This window comes from Triticum aestivum, chromosome 4D (genome assembly GCF_018294505.1).
Source record: "Triticum aestivum cultivar Chinese Spring chromosome 4D, IWGSC CS RefSeq v2.1, whole genome shotgun sequence".
Taxonomy (NCBI): Eukaryota; Viridiplantae; Streptophyta; class Magnoliopsida; order Poales; family Poaceae; genus Triticum; species Triticum aestivum.
The window spans coordinates 476919499-476945413 of NC_057805.1; positions in this window are offsets into that span (position 1 = coordinate 476919499).

The following is a 25915-nucleotide window of genomic DNA, read 5'->3' on the forward strand; positions in this document are numbered from 1 at the left end:
AGTATCTACGTCATCAGATCAAAGGAAAGAGACCTTGGAAGTAATTCCAGAGTTTCCTACTGCGACTGATACGGAAGTCTCTACAATAAAATGTATGAACTTCGGTCGAACTTGCAGCTGAACCACGTAGGCAAGGCTCGTGCAAACCTCTCAGGTGCGCAAACGAGATATTGTTGTTAGACAACATTATACCTACGATACACAAGGAAGCGTTGATGGGCCCTGACTCCGGAATTGGCTAAATGCCAATACAACCCGAGTTAGTTTCCATATAAGTGATTCAAGATTTAAACCTTGATACACCTTTCGGAAGACTTAGAGTCTAACGAATATTTATGGAACTTAAAACTGATACGGATAAAAATGTTTTATCCATAAAGCTCGACTTGTTGAAATAACAAGTTCAAGAGTTGACTACGATGAGGTTGTTTTCATCGTAGCGATGCTTAAAGTCGGTTCGGGTTGAACTAGCAATTAATACATATTTCAATCATGAGATATGAAACATGGATGATAAAAGGATTTCCATCTGATGGAAATGAAAGCTAGGACTTGTATATGATACAGTCCAAAGTAATTTGTCGATCCAGAGGATGCTAGTAGGTATGCAAACTTCAGAGTTCCAGCAATGGACAGAAGAGAGCAAAATGGAGTTGGAATCTTCGTGTTTTGATGAAATGGTCAAAGGGGTTTTGACTTCATCAATGGGTAACGAAGATGCTTGTAATTCAAGAAAGTAAGTGGGAGCATAATAATATTTCTAAAAACCTTATGTGCTTGGCACATTGGTAATTGGAAATAAATTTCTTGACACGAATTAGGACTTCATTTGAAAATAGTTTTTCGATGAAGTGCTTAGGCTAAATAGCCTCAATATTAGGCATGATGATGTATGGAGATAGATTTACCTAATGGGGCTAAGCAATGAATACATATTGACAAGATGCTAAAACCTTTTAGCATTTAAAACGCCAAGGAGTGATTCTTGCCAAAGTCACATGGAAAGAGTTTTTGCAAGACTCAGTGTCCCAAAACACTGATGAGTAAAATACATGATGCAGATTCCACACACTTTTGTGTTTGGATTAATCATGTATTCCATGGTATGTAAAACAACCAGATATGTCCGATACTCCCAAGGTGTTGCGAGTATGGATACTAAAGTGATCAAAGTACTGATCGTGGGACAACAGTGAAAGATGTCATTGAGTACTAGAGTAAGTACTGATGATATGTTTTCTTGCAAGCGGAGATCATGAAGAGTTCGTTGTAAAATGTTACATCGATAAGTCTTCATCTTTTCTCCGTGCGATTTTCGATTTAAGTTAAGGGTTTTGTGTAATACACAATATGGTGGCAAGGTAGTTGGAAATTGTTCCCAACAGGATACTGTGGCGAATTCTATAACAAATGACTAAGTATGTTGACGCTTTAGAAGCGACAAAAGAAGATGTTGAATCATATAGTTCATTCATGAACTTAGTATGGTTCCAAGATGGCTTTTGTCAATGGGACACTACTGCAGATAGTTGCTCCATAACTCAGTCTGAGGAATCCAGGTTCGACCTATGATTCAAATACATACAACGCCAAGTCCACACAAAATATGAATTTTGTGAAAGCATGAAAATGCGAGGATATGCAGAGATACACACGGAGCTGAAATTGTCAGATCCGATGGACATCAGGCTATACCACATGCGAAGCATTTTTTACACCAGTATGCCATAGGTGTAAAGTGCATTAGCATTAACTAGATTATTGACTCTAGTGCAAGTGGGAGTCTGTAGGAGATATGCCCTAGAGGCAATAATAAATGATATTATTTATCTCCGAGTTCACAATTATGTTTATGTTCCATGCTATAACTGCAATGATTCTTGAGTCTGCAATATCCACGAGGCTCGGAGGAAGACTCATATGCACGTGTGGAATAATAAACGGTAAGAAGTATTCCTAGTCTGGCCTCTAAGACTAGCTCAAGTGTTGCATGATGATTCTGTTTTCCTGGTCATGGGCATGTCTATGCCAGCAATTTTGAGGGCACAATGTTAAGAGAACATTTGTGTCGAATCGACCCGGATTGATGTTATGCTATGAGATTCTTTCGTCACAAGTTTATTGGTACATAACACAGAGATGGTTAACGTTTGCATGATTCCTTAGACCATGAGAGTATCGAGTTTCTTCATGCTTGCTTCATGAACTTTGGGGTTTGTTAAACGTCATCCGTAAATGGGTGGCTATTACGGCGGCTTACGGGTTCATGGAAAAGTGTGTCAAGTAACTTGATAGCTCAAGATTGGGATTTGCTCCTCCGACGATGGAGAGATATACTCGGGCCCTCTCGGTGTTACGGTGTCCATCATCGTCTGGCCAGACACTTTGTGATTTGATCACGGGGATGCCGGAACACGAAACGAGAAAAGAGAACAAAACCGGTAACGAGGTAACTAGCATAGTGGACAAGTTGTTGATCCACGGGAATGCCAACATGTCTCACCTCGGGTATTTGTAACATATCGAAGCAACAGGAATAGCACACGGCAACTGGAGGTTCACTCGAATATTCATTCGTGTGGGTATAGGGGTCAATATGGGTGTCCACGGCTCCGATGTTGATCATTGATCGGAAGGGGTTCCAGGTCATGTCTATACTTCACCGAACCTATAGGGTCACACGCTTAAGGGTCATCCATCTGCCGAATAATAGACGGGGAGTCTGAGAGAAAATCACCTAAAAAGTTTCGGACACCGGAAAGTTTCGGACAGCGGAATCGTACCGCAGAGAGAGGTCACCGGATGAGTTTCGGTGAAACCGAAAAAGTTGTTTTGGGGTATGCCATTAAGTCAAAATGGTTTCGGCACATGCCTGCTAATTCTTGGAGGGTGGCAGAATCATTCTGGAAACTTTTTGGAATTTTCAGAAATAAAAACCGAAAATGTTTCGCAGCTGCCGGTACCCGCGTTGGCTGTTTTTCGCAGATGAAATTCACTAATCTGAAATTGTTTCAGAACGAATCCAAAATCATTTTAGTGGGTACTAGAATTATTCTAAGACCCACAGAAATATTTTCGGATTTAGTGGGCGCGAAAAATTGTCTTCATGAATAGTGAAAACGCATTCTTGTTTGCTTTTCGCAGATGAAAATCACTAAACCGAAATTGTTTCGGAACGCGTTGAAAATTATTTTAGTGGGTACTGGAAATGTTCTGAGCCCACATAAATATTTTCAGTTCGAACGGACGCTGAAAAATGTCGTCATGAATAGTGAAAGTGCTTTTTGCTTGGCTTCTTGGAGAAGCCACCTTGAGGGCCTTTTTGGTATTTCCCCCCTTGGCTTCTTGGAGAAGCCACCCTTGGGCTTGGCCTATATATAGGGGTGGAGGGGGCTGACTAAAGGATCATCCCTTGCTCTCATACACATGCCATGCATTATCTGGCTTCTTCTCTCCCTCCCACGAAAAGAGTTTCGTAGAGCCGTAAGGCTGTCTCGGTTCCGGCAGGAACTAGTTCTGGACGGCGAAGCCCTGCCGGATAGATGACACCGTATGTGTGCAACTCTTTAGAGAGATCGTAGTTTCGGTCTTAGTTCGTGAGTGCCTCCCGAAGGGCTGTCCGTGTGACCGTAGGAGTTTCGAAGGTCCTCCCGAAGGGCTGTCCGAGTGACCGTTCGAGTTTCGAAGGTCCTCTAGAAGGGCTGTCCGCGACACCGTCCGGGGGGCTGTTCGACCGCCTCCCGGAGGGCTGTCTGAGGAGCAGATGAGGGTATACATCCTCGCGGTTGGGAGGTTGTAAATCCTAGCTGCGGGGATCTGCACCGCCGATCGTCATCGACTCTACTTCCCGCTGCGCTATGAGTCGGTAACGAAAAAGATCAAACCATGTATGCAGTCTCCGTAGTGGTCCTGGGCTGGTGCGTAGGTCGGAAAATTTTTGTTTTCTGTCGCGTTACCCTACACCCTCGGGGGCCCCCTGTTGCTCCACCGACGTACTTCTTCCTCCTATATATACCTACGTACCCCCAACGATCAGATACGGAGCCAAAAACCTAATTCCACCGCCGCAACCTTCTGTGCCCACGAGATCCCATCTTGGGGCCTGTTCCGGAGCTCCGCGGGAGGGGGCATCCATCACGGAGGGCTTCTACATCAACACCATAGCCTCTCCGATGAAGTGTGAGTAGTTTACCTCAGACCTTCGGGTCCATAGTTAGTAGCTAGATGGCTTTCTCTCTCTTTTTGGATCTCAATACAATGTTCTCCCCCTCTCTCGTGGAGATCTATTCGATGTAATCTTCTTTTGCGGTGTGTTTGTTGAGACCGATGAATTGTGGGTTTATGATCAAGATTATCTATGAACAATATTTGAATCTTCTCTGAATTCTTTTATGTATGATTGGTTATCTTTGCAAGTCTCTTTGAATTATCAGTTTTGTTTGGCCTACTAGATTGATCTTTCTTGCAATTGGAGAAGTGCTTAGCTTTGGGTTCAATCTTGCGGTGTCCTTTCCCAGTGACAGTAGGGGCAGCAAGGCACATATAGTATTGTTGCCATCGAGGATAACAAGATGGGATTTTTATCATATTGCATGAATTTATCCCTCTACATCATGTCATCTTGCTTAAGGCGTTACTCTGTTCTTATGAACTTAATACTCTAGATGCATGCTGGATAGCGGTCGATGTGTGGAGTAATAGTAGTAGATGCAGGCAGGAGTCGGTCTACTTGTCTTGGACGTGATGCCTATATACATGATCATACCTAGATATTCTCATAACTATGCTCAATTCTGTCAATTGCTCAACAGTAATTTGTTCACCCACCGTAAAATACTTATGCTCTTGAGAGAAGCCACTAGTGAAACCTATGGCCCCCGGGTTCATCATATTAATCTTCCAACACTTAGTTATTTCCGTTGCTTTTTACTTTTCTTTTATTTTACTTTGCATCTTTATCATAAAAATACCAAAAATATTATCCTATCATATCTATCAGATCTCACTCTCGTAAGTGCCCATGTAGGGATTGACAACCCCTTATCGCGTTGGTTGCGAGGATTTATTTGTTTTGTGTAGGTACGAGGGACTCGCGCGTAGCCTCCTACTGGATTGATACCTTGGTTCTCAAAAACTGAGGGAAATACTTACGCTACTTTGCTGCATCACCCTTTCCTCTTCAAGGGAAAACCAACGCAATGCTCAAGAGGTAGCAACAGACAGCGTGCACGAATCGCACCCCTCCGCCGCTCCCCCATCTCCTCCTTCACCATTTTCTCCACTCTTCCGATGGCTTCCGAGGAGCCGTTCTACAGCATATTACCCGGCTGGGTGGCCCGCCGAGCCCTCCGGATACGGGCGAGGCCGCTCGGTGCTTCACCAACCTCGCTTGGCCCGACGGAGCCAGTTGCCGCCCCAAGCAGCCGCGTGGTTCAGCAACTCGCCGCTCCAGTTCAGCTCGATGAGGAGTGGCGAGTTGCTCCACGTCGGCACGGCGGCGAGCACACCGGTACGGGCGTTGTCGCTGCCGCGTTGTACCGCGCCACTAGTGTCTGCGGTGCCGCGCCTCCCGTTCCTGCGGCAGCGCCATGCAGGCAGAGACAGAAGCCGGGTGCATGGAGAGCGACGAGTCGGTGGCCAGCTTCTCCGTGTCCGCCGCCATCATCGACGAGAAGTAGAACACGGGAGGCCGCCGCCACTTGGGTCCCATGAAGGCCACCGCCGAGGCGACGACTGCGCATTTAGGTGGTTTCTTTGCTTCTTCGTCTCTTCCGAGGACCTTCGTCGACCCCACAAAGTGTCTGCCGGACATGAGGAAGACAAAGGGATCCGCGGGCGGCCATTTAGATTATGTACTCCCTCTCCAGCTGGCGGGAAATATTTGATCTAAGAATGGATAAATTGTATGTATCTATAACTAAAATAAGTCTAGATACATCCATTTCTAGGACAAGTATTTCCGGACGGAGGGAGTATTAATTATACCAAGAGAGCCGGATTGGCACCGCTTAGTTCATGTAAATGTAATGAAATCCATCATGTTTATATGAAGATCCTGCTTTTACGAAATCCTTCAAGCTTATATGAAATCAATCCGTGTTTGCACGAATTTCATCTGGTTGGTTAGTGTTGTGAAAATGTATGCCGCTGGCGTTTGATGTCATCCTCTGCGGAAGGAAGCGGGGGGAAATTTGCCGGCTGCCGTTGGAGATGCTCTTATGCTGGAAATAATAGAGTGACATCCAATCCATTTGAGTTAATTGCATGTATGATTGTCCCTCTATAGAAAGTTAATTGCATGTACAGTGTACACGTGACTTGCAGGGTGGCTACAGCTTCGTACAGAAAGTTAAAAAGAAACAAGTCCATCCTTAATCTTGTATTCTAAGTACTCTGTGGGTTCCACTGTCAGTACAGTAGCGAAAGAAGTATATATTAAATAAGTAATATATAATATAAAAAACTAAAGTTAACGACAGAATTCGAACTCATGTCATCGCGTTGCGAGCATCCGGCGCTAACCAGTCCAGCACATTTTTGTTGTAGACCATGCTGGAGAATATCTCCATGTCTACTCTTATACTCCATCTGTTCCTAAATATTTGTCTTTTTCAGATTTCAAATGGACTACCACATATGGATGTGTATGTAGACATATTTTAGAGTGTAGATTCACTCATTTTTCTCCATATGTAGTCACTTGTTGAAATCTCTAAAAAGACAAATATTTAGGAACGGAGGGAGTAGAAAACAGAGTTGGTGATGATGGTGTGCGTGCCATCCTGCAATATAGGCAGTCGGATTTATATCTAACGGATAGGAAGGAAACTATGGCAATTTTGCAAAAAATATACCCACACCCCTCTCCACGTTCGCAAATACGGCCTTCCCTCGTTCATCCTTTTCTCTCACAAGATAAACTACTCATACAAATGCATCTTGATGTTCCGTGCAACGCACGGGCATCTAGCTAGTTTCTTTTAAAATAGTTACTGCAACAATTGGGTTGAAGTGATATATTTTATGTCTGCCCCGAATGATTTCAGATTCACTAGTAGTAACAAAGAAAAGGATGCCTTGTTAATTAACAGAAAACATGGTGAAAACTATCACATGAGGCCGATAAAAACGAGGCACACTGGGTTCAGCGTCATCGTCACTACAGCTGTGCGCACGCGAGAAGTCTACATATCGAGGGGGCTACTGAGCGAGGCACAGAGACACAATGTTTGAGAGAGAAACCAATTGACAGATTACGATCAAATCGAGTTGTCACCCTTCTGCTGTCATTGTTGGGGCGGGGGAGGGGGAGGGAGAGAAAGACATATCAAGAGTGTGTGCGGTAGGCACAGAGGCACAACTAGCGAGTGTGTGTGTGTATGTGTGTGTGTGTTTGAAAGAGGAGTGGATAGATTACTATCAAGATCGAGGTGCCACCCTACTCCTTCGGTGTCGGGTAGTGTGTGTGCGTGTGTGTGTGTTTGAGACAGAAGCCAGTCGATAGATTAGTATCAAGGGTATATACGGCCTTTAGCTTGGTGACCACGCTCTGGTTGAGGTTGGCACTTCTGGGACCTGTTTAACAGAATCAAGTAAGTCGGCGACAGGGATGAATCATGAGATATAAACATTCTAACATTGATGAAAGCCGGTGAGGCGACTTACCGAAGATGGCGGCCACCATTTGGGAAACCTGGCGCTTTAGGCCAGAGAGCTCGGCGGTCTTCTCAGAGAGAGTCTTCTCCGCCTGTTCTGCCGGGTCACCAGTGCGGCCTTCTCTTCAGCCCAGGCCTTCCGTTCAGCATCAAATTCTGTCTTCAGCTTCTCTTGAGCGGCAATGCTGAAGACAAACTTGGCGTTTGCCTTCCGGGTCTCCATCTCCTGCGTCTTCAGCCGGCTCTTGAGATCCGCAAGGTCCGACTCTAGCTTCTTGCCAACAGCCTGAATAAATTTCCGGGTTATTAACAATCATTATATAAGTCCCAAGCGCTTTCCAAGCAAAGACACTTGGCACTTGGGGGCTAATGCATATTGAGCGTATCTATCTACATCCTGCCGGCTCAGTTGAGTAAGCCGGAACCTAAGTCTACAACATATTCAAGCATAAGTCGTCGACTTCGGGGATAGCATGGCAAAGGTAACTATGCAGTAAGTACGAAGACAGCAGAAAGATACCTCAGATTTTTGTTGGGTCTGGTTTACCATGGCGACCTCCGCGTCCCGGCTCTTGTGCACCTGGCTGATGTAGCCAGAGACGAGCTCTCCAATGCTCAAGTTGGTGTAGTCAGAGAGGTCCAGGTTCACCCGGTGGGGCTGCAGCAACTCTCCCTTAGCGGAGCACTTGGCCAGCACGGTCGGTCTTCCCGGCTCAACGAACTCCGTCCGGGTAATTACCACGTCCGGGTCGTCTGCTGGTGGAGCTGAGCCGGAGGCTTCCGGGTTAACCGAAGCTCCAGGTGCCTTGGTAGTTGGGGCGGTGGCTTCAGGTGCCGTGTCCATTGGAGTGGCGGCTTCGGGGGCGGAGGCAGCTGGCGGCTCTTGAGCCGTCACCTCCGGTTCAGGTAAGTCCGGCACTCCGACTGACCTGGTCTTCTTCGCTCTTTTGGTGAGCTTTGCTTGGGCACTGAAAGGACAGAAACATTCAGCACAAAGAGAGTAAGCACAGACAAGTATAATGTGAGATGGTTGTCATTACCCGGGCGCGGTCTTGAAAGTCGGAAGACTCGACTGCATAGAGTCGCCTGAAGAAGGGGAGGTCTCCTGGTAATTGGAGTCAGAAGAATTGAGTGGCTGACGGATAACACCCGCCAACGGGTGAAAAGGGTACAAGTGAGAAAAAACCTCAGTTAGACGCTTCCTTGTTGCGTCGGGTAACCCGGCGGAGAGGTTGGTGTCCTTGTTGGTCCGGGTGTGACGCCGGCTTTCATGAACCTGTCGCTTCAAAATAAATTGAGGGTCTTGGTAAGCTAAAGGATGTGAAAAGCTTACTTTCCTGGTTACCCTTCGGACTTTCAGCTGTGGCAAGGGCTCCGAGTCAGAGGAAAGTGACATTACCTCTTCAACCACCGGGTTACTGGCGCCGGTGTCATCCTGTCAATGAGCAAGTGTTGATAAGGAAAACAACAACAAATGACAAGTACAGCGAGAATTTAAAGGCTTGGGGGTTACCTCTGACTCGGAGCTATCGCTTAATTGCATCAGCTCCGAAGCAGTAGGCCTGCTTCCTTTTTTGCGAGGGGCGGCTTTCTTGGCGGCTTTCTTCGCCTTCCTGGCCTTCTTGGCCGCCTCATGGTCATATTTGACCCGCCAGAACTTATCATCAGCCTGAAAAATACAATGATGAATTCTCAAAATGGTTCAGATGCAGGTTATATACAGAAGGAGATAAAACATTAAAGTCAGCAGCTTACCGCTGGGGCTGGGTTGGTCTTGCAGAAGGGGGCTAACCCGGTCCTTCCGCAGTCTGCCAGGCTCCCGTTTAAAAGAGCCTTGGTCATCTCCTCTGCAACGTCTTCTGGAAGATCATTGTGGCTGTGCCTCTGAGGGTCATCCTTTCGTCCGATGTACTCACACATTAAGCCGGGGCGGCGGCTCAATGGGATCACCCGCCATGAGATCCAGACCCGGACCAGGTCGATTCCGTTCAGACCATTACCCAGGAGAGCTTTGATTTTGTTGATCGTGGGGAGCAGAGGCTGGCGCTCCGCTTGAGTCAGCTTGTCCGACAGTGGGTGAGTCGGCTCCAGACGTGTTGGGCGAAAGTCGGGCAGCGGGCTTTCGTCAGCCGGGGATGTATCTTGGCAGTAGAACCAAGTCATGTTCCAGTCCTTGGGGTGGCTCGGCGGCTCTACATAAGGGAAAAGACAGTCCCTACGCCGCTGGATGGAAATGCCACCTAACTCCAGACTTGGCCCGTTGGCGCACTCATTCTGGCGGTTTAAGTAAAACAGCTCTCTGAAGAGCAGCAGGCTAGGCTCTTCTCCAAGGTACACTTCGCAAAAGACTTGGAAATTGCAGATGTTGGATACGGAGTTGGGTCCTATGTCTTGGGGCCGCAAGTCGAAGAAATTGAGCACGTCCCTAAAAAACTTCGAGCCGGGCGGTGCAAAGCCCCGGCTCATGTGATCTGCAAAAATCACTACCTCCCCATCCTTTGGCTGTGGCCTTTCTTCTGACGGGTCAGGGGCACGGTAGGACATGATGTCTTTCTTAGGCAGATATCCTGACTTAACAAAATCAGCTAGGGTCTCGTTGGTCACGTTGGACCTCATCCAGTTGCAAGTGATGGGAGCCTTGGGAGGCATGGTGAAAGTTGGCAGTCTATGACAAAAAGGAAAATATCCAGGTTAATTATAAGCCGGAGATCTACAGTTCCAAACTACGGTGGCGGCTTATGAAGGGGACTAATGATATATACTCAGGTACAGTGGGTTACTTAAGCCGCAGGGGCATTCAGAATAAGTTGATTATCTACGGCCTTATCACAGTTAAGCCGGAGGAATCTACGAAGCATGGTTTTCTTTAAACCGGAGGATTCTACAGCGCGTGGTTTCTTAAAACCGGAATTATAAGCCGCCAAGATTCAATGGTTGCAGTTTTTACTAAGTGTGGTAAAACAGGTTTCACATACTGCAGTAACTTTTTTGGATCAAAATGGTCGGTCCAAAGAAAATTTTCTAGACCTAAAATACGGGCACAGGGGATGTTCTTGAGCTCGAACGACGCATTCATGCAGTAGAAAGAGATCTACGGGCATTTGAAATGAGTCCTAAACAACTGCCGCACTAGTTCTATACAAGGCTAAAGATCAAACAAAGGCAGTGACTAGGAGAACTACTGGAACTTGCGGGTAATGGTGACGAACACGAAGAACGTGGAGGAACCCTACTGCAGATCTACTTTACGGGCTGGTGAGAACTTACCGGAGCTGAAGAGGTGCGGGAGTCGCCGCCGTTTATCTGGTCCGAGTTAGGGTGATGCAGCGGCCAAGGTTGACGAAGACCGGAGGCGAGATAACGGTGGCGGAATGCGAGCTCAGTGAGAAAGGCAGCGGCGCGAGGAGGAAGAAGGGAGCGTGAGAAGAGCCCGTCGGGCCGGCCTATTTATAAGGCAAGGTCATAAGTGGGCGCGAGATTCAAGGAGACCATGGCGTGGTTATCTCCCCCCACGACGCCTCAATTTTCGGAATGGCAGTAAAAGCAAAGATCCGTTGCGGATCTGGTGGAGTAAAAAACGGGCTTAATGGAAGATGACGTCACGGCGGATTATCCGGAGTCGAGAGGATGACGTCACGCCGGGTTATGGCCGTCACATGAATGGTAAGCCGGAGATTTTTTCTGTCGGCAGAGTTGAAGATTGACATGAGCCGGCTCAAATCAATCTGGGGCCTAATGTTGGGGATATAGACCTTAGAGTCACCCGCCAGGAGGGGCCGGGTTACTCGTATGGTCGTTGCCAGAAGCCCGGAGCCAAGCTCGAAGATGATGGGCCAGAGGTGGGCTAAGACCCGGATATGGCTTAAAGCCCGTAGTTACAATCATTATTATGGAAGAACTTGTAGTGTAAGGCAAGTATAGTTGAGAGTCCGAGCTGGACACTCTTATGAGCCGGCCGGGACTCTAAGGGTTGCTGGGCGTCAGCCTCCCTATATAAAGGGACGACCCGACAGCAGTTTGGGCACAACAACAATCTCGTCGAGAGCCGGGCATAGCAGTTTAGCTCCCTGGTGATCGTAACCCTAATCAATACCACCCCAACTGGACGTAGGCTTTTACCTTCACCGTAAGGGGCCGAACCAGTATAAACCCTCGTGTTCCTTGTCCCACATAACCCCTTCAAGCTTCCTAGTTGCGATGGCTCCACGACTAAGTCCTAGCTCGAGGACATCTGCCGTGACAATTCCACGACAGGAACGGAGGGAGTACTTTTCACTCAAAATATATTTCTCAGGATGTTTTGATGAGGTGAGGGAGGGATGTGGTTGCTTTCAAGATAATAAGGGGTTTTCTGCAAATTGGACCAGAGAAGTGGGCTATTGTTGCAAAAATGCCACAACTTACCTCACAGCCGTTAGATGCAGATCTAATGGTCAGAAACGACGGATGGTAGACACACCACCATCACCAACTGAGTCTTTTATAGGAGTAGGAGTAGAGAAACATGTATAAATTGTAACATTTTGGTTCTGCTCCTTGGCACGATCGATAGATAGAAATAACGATTGGAAACGCTGGGGCGGGACTATTTCCGCCAGATAAGCAGGGTACGTAGTAGCTAGGTTGGTGCATCGTCGGTTTGGTCACACACGGTCCGACATGTTCTAGTGCTTCTAGCAAGATGCCCGCGCGTTGCACGAAGTTGATGGAAAAGGTAAGCACAACTTATAAATTGACGGATGGAGTACTAGTTACAGTGATGCATATAATTAAGCAAAGGGATCGCACATGTCGGTATTGACTGGAATGAGAATGCAACAGCACAATAAGAATTAAGGCCACGATGATGATGCGATCGCAGTGGTGGTTACAGAAGGCAAGAAGAAAGATGCATCCATAAACGTACGACCTCCTCCTCCTCAACTTAGTGCGCCGGGCCACCGACCGGCGGCTAAGGAGCGGCGGCTTTTGTGGCGAGGTCGAGGTGCTTCTCAGCAAAGGCATCCAAGGCTTCCAGCCGGTTGAGGAAAGGCCAACGTCGTAGCGTCCTCACTGGCCTTGTAGATACCTATGTACATGATTTGCTCGTACACGTGGATGTGTAGGTCGACGAATTCTTGCAGGGCCAGGCGCCTCGCGGCGAGCGCGACCTCCAGGTGGACATTCTTCGTGGCGTCGGCGGGCAGTCGCAGGGCCACCAATGCTTGAAAGAGGTTCCGGCCATGGAGGCCGATTAGGGTGGAAGGCAATGAGGAGCCCGGGTGCGCGGGCTGGAGGAGAACGGCGATGTCGTCTGCGAGCTTCTTGAGGACGGTGAACTTGTTGGTGGTGGCAACGATCATCTGGTCCAACTTAGAGTCGTAGTTGGTGTCGACGGCGGCCATCCACCAGCCGGTCTCCAACACCGTCTGGAGACTATCCTCAGCGCCATGCCGCAGGCTGACGTCGTGGACCATCTGGCACAGCCGCTGGCCGCTCGCACGCATCGCCGCCATGGGTCTGGAGTGAGCTCTTTTGCGCTTAGTGTAGGTGCTTAGGCAAATGCTTAGGTGCGTACGATGTGGTAGATGCATTGGAATGGAGGGGCGCCTTTATATGAGGGCAAACTGCGTTGCATTCACATCATGCAGCCTCTTTTACCGGTCCTCCTCCATTACTTCCCTCATGCATTAATTGAAGGAGGATGCATTGGCCGTTCAAATTTCGGGAACCACTACTCCCTCCCTCGTCTGCATTAAAGTCGTATCGGGAACTGCGCTGCCGCTGTCAAATCGAATAGTATTGTGCCGCCCGCTGCACACCCGGCTGAACACGCCTCCTCGCCTCCATCAAACCCCTCCATTAAACCCGCATGCAAACCGAGAAACCTACTTCGGCCACACGTCCATTCATGAGCGGGCCGGAATTAAACGCAACACCGGCCGAGCTCCTCCCGTCCGCCCTCAGTTTAAACGAGGCCAGACGCCGGCCAAGCTCCTACCGTCCGCCCTCTATTTACACAAGGCCAGACAGATGATACGTCTCCAACGTATCTATAATTTTTGATTGCTCCATGCTATATTATCTTCTGTTTTGGACATTATTGGGCTTTATTATTCACTTTTATATTATTTTTGGGACTAACCAATTAACCGGAGGCCCAGCCCAGAATTGCTGTTTTTTGCCTATTTCAGAGTTTCGCAGAAAAACAATATCAAACAGAGTCCAAACGGAATGAAACCTTCGGGAACGTGATTTTCGGAATGAACATGATCCAGGAGACTTGGACCCTACATCAAGAAACAAAAGAGGAGGCCACGAGGTAGGGGGCGCGCCTACCCCCCAGGGCGCGCCATCCACCCTCTGTAGGAGATATGCCCTAGAGGCAATAATAAATGATATTATTTATCTCCGAGTTCACAATTATGTTTATGTTCCATGCTATAACTGCAATGATTCTCGAGTCTGCAATATCCATGAGGCTCGGAGGAAGACTCATATGCACGTGTGGAATAATAAACGGTAAGAAGTATTCCTAGTCTGGCCTCTAAGACTAGCTCAAGTGTTGCATGATGATTCTGTTTCCTGGTCATGGGCATGTCTATGCCAGCAATTTTGAGGGCACAATGTTAAGAGAACATTTGTGTCGAATCGACCCGGATTGATGTTATGCTATGAGATTCTTTCGTCACAAGTTTATTGGTACATAACACAGAGATGGTTAACGTTTGCATGATTCCTTAGACCATGAGAGTATCGAGTTTCTTCATGCTTGCTTCATGAACTTTGGGGTTTGTTAAACGTCATACGTAAATGGGTGGCTATTACTGCGGCTTACGGGTTCATGGAAAAGTGTGTCAAGTAACTTGATAGCTCAAGATTGGGATTTGCTCCTCCGATGATGGAGAGATATACTCGGGCCCTCTCGGTGTTACGGTGTCCATCATCGTCTGGCCAGACACTTTGTGATTTGATCACGGGGATGCCGGAACACGAAACGAGAAAAGAGAACAAAACCGGTAACGAGGTAACTAGCATAGTGGACAAGTTGTTGATCCACGGGAATGCCAACATGTCTCACCTCGGGTATTTGTAACATATCGCGAAGCAACAGGAATAGCACACGGCAACTGGAGGTTCACTCGAATATTCATTCGTGTGGGTATAGGGGTCAATATGGGTGTCCACGGCTCCGATGTTGATCATTGATCGGAAGGGGTTCCAGGTCATGTCTATACTTCACCGAACCTATAGGGTCACACGCTTAAGGGTCATCTATCTGCTCAATACTAGACAGGGAGTCTGAGAGAAAATCACCGAAAAGTTTCGGACACCGAAAAGTTTCGGACAGCGGAATCGTACCGCAGAGAGAGGTCACCGGATGAGTTTCGGTGAAACCGAAAAAGTTGTTTCGGGGTATGCCATTAAGTCAAAATGGTTTCGGCACATGCCTGCTAATTCTTGGAGGGTGGCAGAATCATTCTGGAAACTTTTTGGAATTTTCAGAAATAAAAACCGAAAATGTTTCGGAGCTGCCGGTACCCGCTTTGGCTGTTTTTCGCAGATGAAATTCACTAATCTGAAATTGTTTCAGAACGAATCCAAAATCATTTTAGTGGGTACTGGAATTATTCTAAGACCCACAGAAATATTTTCGGATTTAGTGGACGTGAAAAATTGTCTTCATGAATAGTGAAAACGCATTCTTGTTTGCTTTTCGCAGATGAAAATCACTAAACCAAAATTGTTTCGGAACGCGTTGAAAATTATTTTAGTGGGTACTGGAAATGTTCTGAGCCCACATAAATATTTTCAGTTCGAACGGACGCTGAAAAATGTCGTCATGAATAGTGAAAGTGCTTTTTGCTTGGCCTCTTGGAGAAGCCACCTTGAGGGCCTTTTTGGTATTTCCCCCTTTGGCTTCTTGGAGAAGCCACCCTTGGGCTTGGCCTATATATAGGGGTGGAGGGTGCTGACTAAAGGATCATCCCTTGCTCTCATACACATGCCATGCATTATCTGGCTTCTTCTCTCCCTCCCACGAAAAGAGTTTCGTAGAGCCGTAAGGCTGTCTGGGTTCCGGCAGGAACTAGTTCTGGACGGCGAAGCCCTGCCGGATAGATGACACCGTATGTGTGCAACTCTGTAGAGAGATCGTAGTTTCGGTCTTAGTTCGTGAGTGCCTCCCGAAGGGCTGTCCGTGTGACCGTACGAGTTTCGAAGGTCCTCCCGAAGGGCTGTCCGAGTGACCGTTCGAGTTTCGAAGGTCCTCCCGAAGGGCTGTCCGCGACACCGTCCGGGGGGCTGTTCGACCGCCTCCCGGAGGGCTGTCTGAGGAGCAGATGAGGGTATACATCCTCGCGGTTGGGAGGTTGTAAATCCTAGCTGCGGGGATCTGCACCGCCGATCGTCATCGACTCTACTTCCCGCTGCGCTATGAGTCGGTAACGAAAAAGATCAAACCATGTATGCAGTCTCCATAGTGGTCATGGGCTGGTGCGTAGGTCGGAAAATTTTTGTTTTCTGTCGCGTTACCCTACAGTGGCATCATGAGCCGTGCTATGCGTAGATGCAGGTTGCGATCTAGAATACATAGAGATGTATGGGTATTGCATAATATAATTAGGTAGTAGATGAGATCTATTGCTGAAAATTATTTATGCGGGTGACAGATGAAATCTGTTACCCGACGTTCTTGTTAATTCCCTAGAATTTGCGTTTGCTCAATCTCGAGACAGCATGGTGGAATTTGACAAAGTTCTGGCAATCCGTGATCCTGATTGATCAGGGAAGTGCTATCAGTTCTTTGGATTCTGCCGTAGTCAAAAGAAAGATGAAATTTGCAGATGAAAGGGCATTGCAGATATGATCTGCACGGGGGCCAAAGATGGGCTTAAGACCCGGATGTGGCTTAAAGCCCGTAGTTACAATCATCATTATGGTAGAACTTGTAGTGTAAGGCAAGAATAGTTGAGAGTCCGAGCCGGACACTCTTATGAGCCGGCCGGGACTCTGAGAGCTGCTGGGCGTCAGCCTCCCTATATAAAGGGACGACCCGGCGGCGGTTTAGGGACAAGAAAGATCTCATCGAGAGCCAGGCATAGCAGTTAAGCTCCCTGGTCATCGAAACCCTAATCAATACCACCTCAACTGGACGTAGGCTTTTACCTTCACTGTAAGGGCCCGAACCAGTATAAACCCTCGTGTTCCCTGTCCCGTTAACCCCTTCAAGCTTCCTAGCGGCGATGGCTCCACGACTAAGTCCTAGCTTGAGGACATCTGCCGTGATAATTCCACGACAGTTGGCGCCCACCGTGGGGCCAGCGCACGGTGGATTTGAGTTCTTGACGGGCAGCTTCGAAGGGCTCAAGGGATACGCTGTGGGCCGGATGACCAAGAGTCGTCGCGGCAAGCTCTACATCGACGATGCAAGCTGGGGCCCCGACGCCGGCTCAATTGAGTACGGGTACCGGGTCCCCTTCGGCGGAATTCATGTTTTCATTGGCAAGATTGGTGAGCCGGGCCCTGAGCCGGATCTCTGCGCCGATCTCATCGAGACGGCTCAGCGTGCACGACCCGCCCGGGCCCTGCCTGCCTTAAAGCATGCTTTTGTGGGATGTATCCATGGAGGGCTCTCTGATAGATCTGGATCTGGTGATGAGACGGCCGCCGGCTCTGACGGCGAGTCGTCCACAGATGAGTCAAACTCGTTGTATCAACTTCAAGATGGCAGGCTCGTGGGTTGTTCCGATGGCGACAGTATTCCAGGCCCGTTTGAGCCGCCAAGCCGGGTTGGAATCTTCATGGCCGGTGCGCAGCCTGTTCAGAACCCTGCTGCTGGAGCGGGAAACCCGGTGCCCTCGCCAGCTCAGGTGCTGATAGATCTCACGAACAAGATGACGGCCCTGTTGACCGCCGCGGTCAACCCGGCGGATCAAGCTCAGCATGATGCAGAGGTCGCGCAGTTAAAGTTAGACCTAGTGAAAGCTAAGGAGGATCTGGCAGCAGAAGGGATCAGGATGGCTGCGGAGAGGGCGGCTCTCGACGCCCAAACTCAGTTGATCCAAGCGCAGTCCTTCCGGCTCACGATTGATCAGAACGCATCCAATGAGGTCATGAGAAGGAGGCATCAAAAGGCCCAATATCGACTCCCTCCGGTTTACGATCCACGAAACCTCTTCAATACGCCAGGTGCAGGGTCTAGTAATCCGCCGGGGATCATAGTGCCCGGTTCTGGGACCCCTGTTCAGCCACAAGTGATGCGGCCTCCCCAAGTGCACCCTGCCCCGCCTCAGTACGTGCCAATACCACTGGGTCATTATGCTAACCCGTTGGAGAACATGGTCGCCGCGGCAGCACGGCTGGCGGCTCTCCCAATTGACGGCGACTCTCCGATGGCCATTGAAACCCGCCGGGTCAAGGAACTCCTTCAGACAGCACTGGCACAGCAAGAGGCGTACTCCTACAGCCGGGACAGGATCCACTCGACCCCTCATCCAGGCCGGAGCCCGAGTTACAGCAGACACATGGTCTCAGCGACCGGCTCAAGTAACGTCCGACGCCATGACCCGCCCCCTGGCCATGGCCCGGCTCATAACGGAGCCTTTCACGCAGCAGAACAAGACAGAGCGCGGCAAGAGGCGGAGCAGGTGCCTCAGTTGACGGCTTACCAGACTCCCCCGGCTTATCCGACGACTTCCGTCGACGTGGGTATCCCTACCAGGACTGGAGGTGTCCCTTGTTTAGTGCCAGCTATCCGCAACGAACGTCTACCCAAGGACTTCAAAGGCCCTAGGAAGGTGCCTAATTACACGGCAGACTTACAACCCGCGGCCTGGATCGAGAGTTACGAGATGGCCATGGAACTGCTGGAAGTCAGTGAAGCGGCAATGGCTAAGTACTTCACCATGATGTTAGATGGGACTGCCCGCACTTGGTTGAAAGGACTACCACCAAATTCCATCGGGTCTTGGGCTGAGCTGAAAGCCCGGTTCATCCAAAACTTCAAGGATACATGTAGGCAGTCTATGTCAATTGTGGATTTGACTAACTGTAAGCAGCAGGAGGGTGAGTCTACGACACATTGGGTTCGCCGGGTTAAGGAGATAATACATTCCTCTGATAAGATGGATGCCGGCTCTGCAGTCTTAATGTTGGAACAGAATTGTCGTTTCGTGCCCCTGAAGATGAAACTCGGGCGGCTTAAGCGCGACTGCAATGATATGGGTACGCTAATGGCGGCTCTTGTCAAGTACGCCGATTCTGATGGTACCAAGGACCCCGCTTCAGATGATGAAAGGACAGGGAAGGGAAAGAAGAACGGCAATGGCAAGGGTCCTCGGCATAACCCGGGGAACCAAGGAGGTGGCAAGCGCAAGGCCGATGGCAGCCTAGAATTCGTAGCCAATGCCAGCTCACAGGGTAATAACCAGCGACGCAAGGGGAGGCCCCCTCCCCGAGCCGGCGGGTCAGGCCCGACGCTGGAGCAGCTGTTAAATGAGCCTTGTCCAAGGCATGGCTCTAGAGAGAAGCCAGCTACTCATCTATGGAAGGATTGTGTAATCATGAAGGCCTTTAAGAATTCCAACGCCTTTAACGGCAACAATGGCCCGGGCGGTGGCTCAGGCGCCGGCGGCTTTCATGGCCCGGGCGGCGGCTCAAATTCTAATCCTCTGAACGGTCAAGGGGGCTTTAATCAACAGTCTGGCCAGGGTCATCAACAGCAGCAGGGGGGTTATCAGACCAATCCAAAGCAGCTTAGCGGTGGACAGTATCATGTGTTTACCACCAGTCTGTGCAAGTGAGATCAGAAGCTTCATAAGAGGGCTGTGAATGCGGTTGAGCCGGTGGTTCCACGCTACTTGCGGTGGTCTGAGCAGCCTATAGTGTGGAGTAGGGAGGATCACCCTCCCCGGGTGGATAATCCAGGTCACTTGGCCTTGGTGGTGGCTCCTCAGGTGGGAGGATATAAGTTCACTAAGGTGCTCATGGATGGAGGCAGCAGCATCAACATCCTCTATTATGAGACTTTTCGTCGTATGGGGTTGATTGATAAGAACCTCAGCCAGACAAACACTATTTTCCATGGTGTGGTACCTGGTAAGTCGGCTTATCCAGTCGGCAAGATCGAGTTGGAAGTGGCCTTTGGAGATGAGCACAACTACAGGGTGGAAAAATTGACCTTTGAGGTGGTCAAGATAAGAAGTCCGTACCATGCCATATTTTGGCGGCCAGCTTACGCCAAGTTCATGGCACGGCCGTGTTACGTGTATTTACAGCTCAAGATGCCGGGTCATAATGGGACCATTACGGTTCACGGCAGCCGGAAGGTGGCCCTGGAGTGTGAGGAAGGTGATGCAGCTTATGCAGAATCTGTTTGCGCAACAGAGGAGTTGAAGTTTTACAAAGACAACGTTGACCCGACAGATATGACCTCTCTGAAAAATCCGACTACGGAGCATGAGCCGGCAATGAAATTTAAGTCGGCTGACGAGACTAAACTTGTTGATTTCGTTCCAGGAGATTCATCTCAGCAGTTTAGCATCAGTGCCAATCTGGATCCAAAATAGGAAAGCGCGCTCATCGAGTTCATCCGTGAGAATAGGGACATTTTTGCATGGAAGCCGTCTGACATGCCAGGTGTACCTAGAGAACTCGCTGAGCACACTCTCAATGTTGATCCGAAATTTAAGCCGGTCAGGCAGTTCCTTCGGCGGTTTAATGAAGAGAGGCGGAAAGCTATTGGTGAAGAGGTGGCCCGGCTCTTGGCGGCCGGGTTTATCGTTGAAGTCTTTCACCCAGAATTGTTAGCTAACCCGGTGCTCGTACTCAAGAAGAACGGCACCTGGCGGATGTGTGTGGACTACACGGACTTGAACAAGGCGTGTCCGGCTGATCCTTTCGCCCTTCCCCGTATTGATCAAATCATTGATGCTACGGCGGGTTGTGAGTGCCTAAGTTTCTTGGATGCTTATTCTGGATATCATCAGATTAAAATGGCAGTTAAAGACCAGGAGAAGACGGCGTTCATCACTCCCTTTGGAGCCTTCTGCTATGTGTCTATGCCCTTTGGACTCAAGAGTGCACAGGCGACTTATCAACGTTGCGTGCAGAACTGTCTTCATAACCAGATTGGGCGCAATGTTCATGCTTATGTTGACTATATTGTGGTTAAATCTAGGAAGGAGGAAACCTTGATAGATGATCTGAAAGAAACCTTTGATAATCTCCGGGTCTACAAGATGATGCTTAACCCGGCCAAGTGTGTTTTTGGTGTTCCTGCAGGCAAACTCTTGGGTTTCTTGGTTTCTAACAGAGGCATTGAAGCTAACCCGGAGAAGATCAAGGCCATCACCTCCCTCGCTAAGCCGGCGTGTATAAATGACGTCCAGCGCTTGGCGGGTCGCATTGCTGCTTTAAGCCGTTTTATAAGCCGTTTGGGTGAGAAGGCCATGCCATTATATCAGTTGATGAAGAAAACTGATGACTTTGTCTGGAATGATGCAGCTAATACTGCTTTTGAGGATTTGAAGAGACAGCTGGCCGAGCCCCCAGTCCTTGCTGCTCCGGTTGACAAGGAGCCTTTATTGCTGTATGTGGCTGCTAACACACGAGCCATCAGTGTGGCCGTGGTGGTGGAGCGCAAGGAAGAGGGTAAGGAGCATCCGGTTCAGCGGCCGGTTTATTATGTCAGCGAAGTACTCATTGAGTCCAAGCAGCGGTATCCGCACTGGCAGAAGCTTGTTTATGGTGTGTTCATGGCAAGCCGGAAGCTTAAGCATTATTTCCAGGGTCACCCCATTACTGTGGTCAGTTCTGCCCCCCTTGGAGATATCATTCAAAACAGGGAGGCCACAGGGAGAGTGGCTAAGTGGGCTATAGAGCTCGGGCCTCATGGTCTGGAAGTATGTGCCACGCACTGCTGTTAAATCTCAGGCTTTGGTGGATTTCATCAATGATTGGACAGAGCTACAAGTGCCCGAACAAAAGCCGGATAACACATATTGGACTATTCACTTTGATGGGTCCAGGCAGTTGGAGGGCTCAGGGGCTGGAGTCGTATTGTCTTCCCCAAGGGTGATAAGTTCCATTATGTGCTACAATTGATGTTTCCTTGCACCAACAATGCAGCTGAATACGAGGCCTTGCTCCACGGTCTTCGGATGGCTAAGGAGATGAGCTTGAGCCGGGTAAGGTCCTTCGGCGACTCAGACTTAGTGGCTCAACAAGTATCAGGAAAGTGGGACTCCAAGGATCCTCTCATGGCGGCTTATCGCCGCGAAGTTGATGCCATTGCTGGGCACTTTCAGGGTTACCAAGTAGAGCACATCGATCACAGGAAGAACGAGGCGGATGATGCTTTAAGCCGGCTGGGCTCTCAGCGAAAACCGGTGCCGCCTAATACTTTCCTGGACGTCCTGTATAACCCTTCTGTTAAGTTGCCTACAGAGGAAGACTTGGCTGTCCCTGACCTGGAGGCACGACTGGTGGCGGCTCTCCATATCATACCGGACTGGACAGTGCCCTATTTGGCTTACATGACCCGGGGAGAGTTGCCTGAGGATGAAACTTTGGCCAGACAAATAACCCGGCGGTCTAAGTCAATGGTTGTCATCAATGGTGAGTTGCATCACCGCAGTGTTACGGGAGCGTTCCAGCGTTGTGTCTCCCCTACGGAGGGTCAAGAGATCTTGCGCGAGATTCATGAACGGGGATTGTGGCCATCACGCCGGCTCAAAGTCTCTTGTGGCCAAGGCTTTCCGTCATGGTTTTTATTGGCTGACGGTTCATGCTGATGCGGAGGACTTGGTCAGTAAATGTGATGGTTGCCAAAGGTTCTTGCGACGGGCTCATGTCCCGGCTCAGGAGCTGAGGATGATCCCAATTACTTGGCCCTTTGCGGTCTGGGGGCTTGATATGGTTGGGCCTTTTGAAAGGTCCAAGGATAAGAAGACCCACCTCTTGGTGGCAGTTGACAAATTTACCAAGTGGGTTGAAGCGGAGCCAGTTAGCAAGTGTGATGCAGCCACGGCAGTTCAGTTTATGAAAAAGGTGATCTTTCGCTTTGGCTTTCCACACAGCATTATAACTGACAATGGTACCAATCTATCCAAAGGCGCCATGGAGGAGTTTTGTCAACGAGAGCATATTCGACTTGATGTTTCATCAGTGGCTCATCCTCAATCCAATGGTCAGGCTGAGAGAGCTAATGAGGAGATTCTGAAGGGCATCAAGCCCCGGCTTTTGGTCCCTTTGCAACGGACGCCGGGTTGTTGGGTGGAGAAGTTGCCCTCCGTGTTATGGGGCATCAATACTACTCCTAACAGGTCTACGGGTTACACGCCTTTCTTCATGGTTTATGGAGCGGAAGCAGTCCTCCCCAGTGACATCCGTCATGACTCGCCTCGAGTGGCGGCTTATGTTGAGGCGGATAATGAACAGGCGCGCCAAGATGCTCTTGACTTGTTGGACGAGCAGCGCGATGTGGCAGCGGCTCGATCCGCGATCTACCAACAAGACCTGCGCCGTTATCACAGTCGCCGGGTTAAGTCCCGGGTCTTCCAGGAAGGCGATCTGGTGCTCCGGCTCATCCAAGATCAAACAGATGCGCACAAGCTATCCCCGCCTTGGGAAGGGCCCTTTGTGGTCAGCAAGAATTTGCACAACGGGTCATATTACCTCATTGACATTCGGGAGCACAAAGATTCACGTAAGTCGGAGGAAGAGACCCGTCGGCCGTGGAATATAGCTCAGCTTCGGCCTTACTACACTTGAGCCGCTGGCTCTCATAATGTACATATTTCTAAGCCATGTATATATTATGATAAGCAATAAAGCAGGACCTCTGTCCTTTTTTCTCCTCCAAATGTGCACGTGTTGTTTTCATTGCAAGGTCACATGATAACTTGAAGGAGGATCCGGCTTATGATCGTCTTCGAATCTAGCCGTAAGGTCACTTGGGGGCTTCCTGTTCAAACATAGGTCGTATTCGAACCAAAGAGAACATAGCTGTCGATACCCATTTGATTGGCCAAGTGTCGAGCTCATTGGGGAGTTTTCTTTGATCATATTTGAATCATAGTTTAACCTCTTTGAGAACCGACGTGGATCGTATTCGAATCAGCGTCGTTAAACAATTCTTAAGTCATTTGGGGGCTTCCTGTTCAAACATGGGTCGTATTCGAACCAAAGAGAACATAGCTGTCGGTACCCTCTTGATTGGCATCGCCACACCCACTGGGGGCTATATGATCGTATTCGAATCCTTGCATAACCCCTTTGGGACGGGTCTCTGGTCGTATTTGAACTGGAAGCCCCTAAGTTTTTCTGATTTATAGCGAGTTCTTCTGATTATTTCAAGTATGCACGGCCGGGTCTCACTTTGCCGGCTTAACTTTGATTTACAGTGCTAGTCGAACACAATTGGCGTTACTAAGACTGGTAAACCGGAATTGAGGTACCAACCTTATAGCCCGGGTTATCTAAGCCGGCAGTGTGCTTACAGGCTGGTAAGTGTGTTGTTACGGTTATATCAAGGACATAATTGAGGGCCAGTCTTTGGTGAATCATATTCCGGGTTATATACATAAGACTATGATTCTCCGTGCGGTAAGCCGCCTCGAGACTTGTGATTTGTCTTTTTATGCAGGATAGTTAAAGATAACTATTTAAGCTTAAGGAACATGACTGATCAACTGTAACCCGGAGACATATAAGGAAGCAACTTTCATAAGGATTCAGCATTCAACACGCGCACGATGGCACGGCACAGTTAAAGTGTTGATCCTATTCTATTACAAGACTCATTGAGTCCAAAAGGGTGAAGCATTGTTTCACATAAACCGTCTACAGAGTTACGACGCTTGCTGGGTTGAAGTCTCCGGCTCATCCCTCTCCTCTCCTCCGGCTGTTCCCAAGACCTGGAAAGTTGACGACTTCCAATCAATGCCGCTCAGGGCTTCAAATTGAGCTTCCTCGTCAATTAACCCGGCCGGGTCAATCTCCGGGGCAAAGGTGTGCTTACGAGTCGGCGGGACTAAGCTGAGGGCTTCATAGCGCGGAGTGGGGATCCTCTGATTCTCTGCGTTGTAACCCGGCTGGTACTTAGTCAGATCTGTATCATTGCCAATCAGAGTGGCCACCGGGCGTACGATCTTCACGCAGGCTGCGAAGTCCTTTTGGTTGAAGGCGGTGCCATCCTCCTTCAAACTGGGGTAGCCCAGAGCGATGTCCGCCGGGTCTAATTCTGGAAGGAATGCCTTGGCCCGGCTTAGAGCAGCTATGGCTCCGGCTCTTGCAGAGGCCCGTCGCAGCTCTTGGATACGTTGAGGAAGAATGGCGAGCCGGCGAAGAACTTACGCCAGGTGAGTCGGCACCTCATTGGATAGGGCCACCACAGCCAAAGCACGCTGTGACCCGGTGTAGAGTTGCTCCACCAGGGTATACACGGCCTTCAACTTGGTTACCACACTTTGGTTGAGGTTGGCGCTTCTGGGACCTGTTTAACAGAATAAGATAAGCCGCCGACAAGGATGAGTTATGAGATATAAAGATTATAAAACTTGATGAAAGCCGGTGAAATGACTTACCGAAGATTGCGGCAACCATCTGGGACACTTGGCGCTTTAAGCCGGAGAGTTCGGCGGTCTTCTCTGACAGAGCCTTCTCCGCCTGTTCGGCCCGGTTCACCAGAGTAGCCTTCTCTTCGGCCCAGGCTCTCCGTTCAGCGTCAAAGTCCGTCTTCAGCTTTTCTTGCGCAGCAATACTGGACACAAATTTGGCATTGGCCTTCCGGGTCTCAGTTTCTTGCGTCTTCAGACGGGTCTTGAGATCGGAGATGTCAGCTTCAAACTTCTTGCCAGCAGCCTGCATAATTTCCGGGTTATAGCATGAACAGTTATTATGCAAATTTAAAGTCCCAAGCGTTTTCCAAGCAAAGACACTTGGCACTTGGGGGCTAATGCATATCGAACGTTCCTATCTACAAATTACCGGTTCATGGAAGTAAGCCGGAACTTAAGTCTACAACATATTCAATCATAAGTCGTCGACTTGGGGGCTAGCATGGTACAGGTAACTATGCAGTAAGTAAGAAGACAGAAGAGTGATACCTCAGACTTCTGCTGAATCTGGTTCACCATGGCAATCTCTAAGTCCCGGCTCTTGTGCACCTGGCTGACATAGCCGGAGATGATCTCTCCGATGCTCAGATTGGCATAATCGGTGAGGTCCAGATTGGCCCGGTGGCGCCCTAGCAACTCCTCCTTAGCGGAGCACTTGGC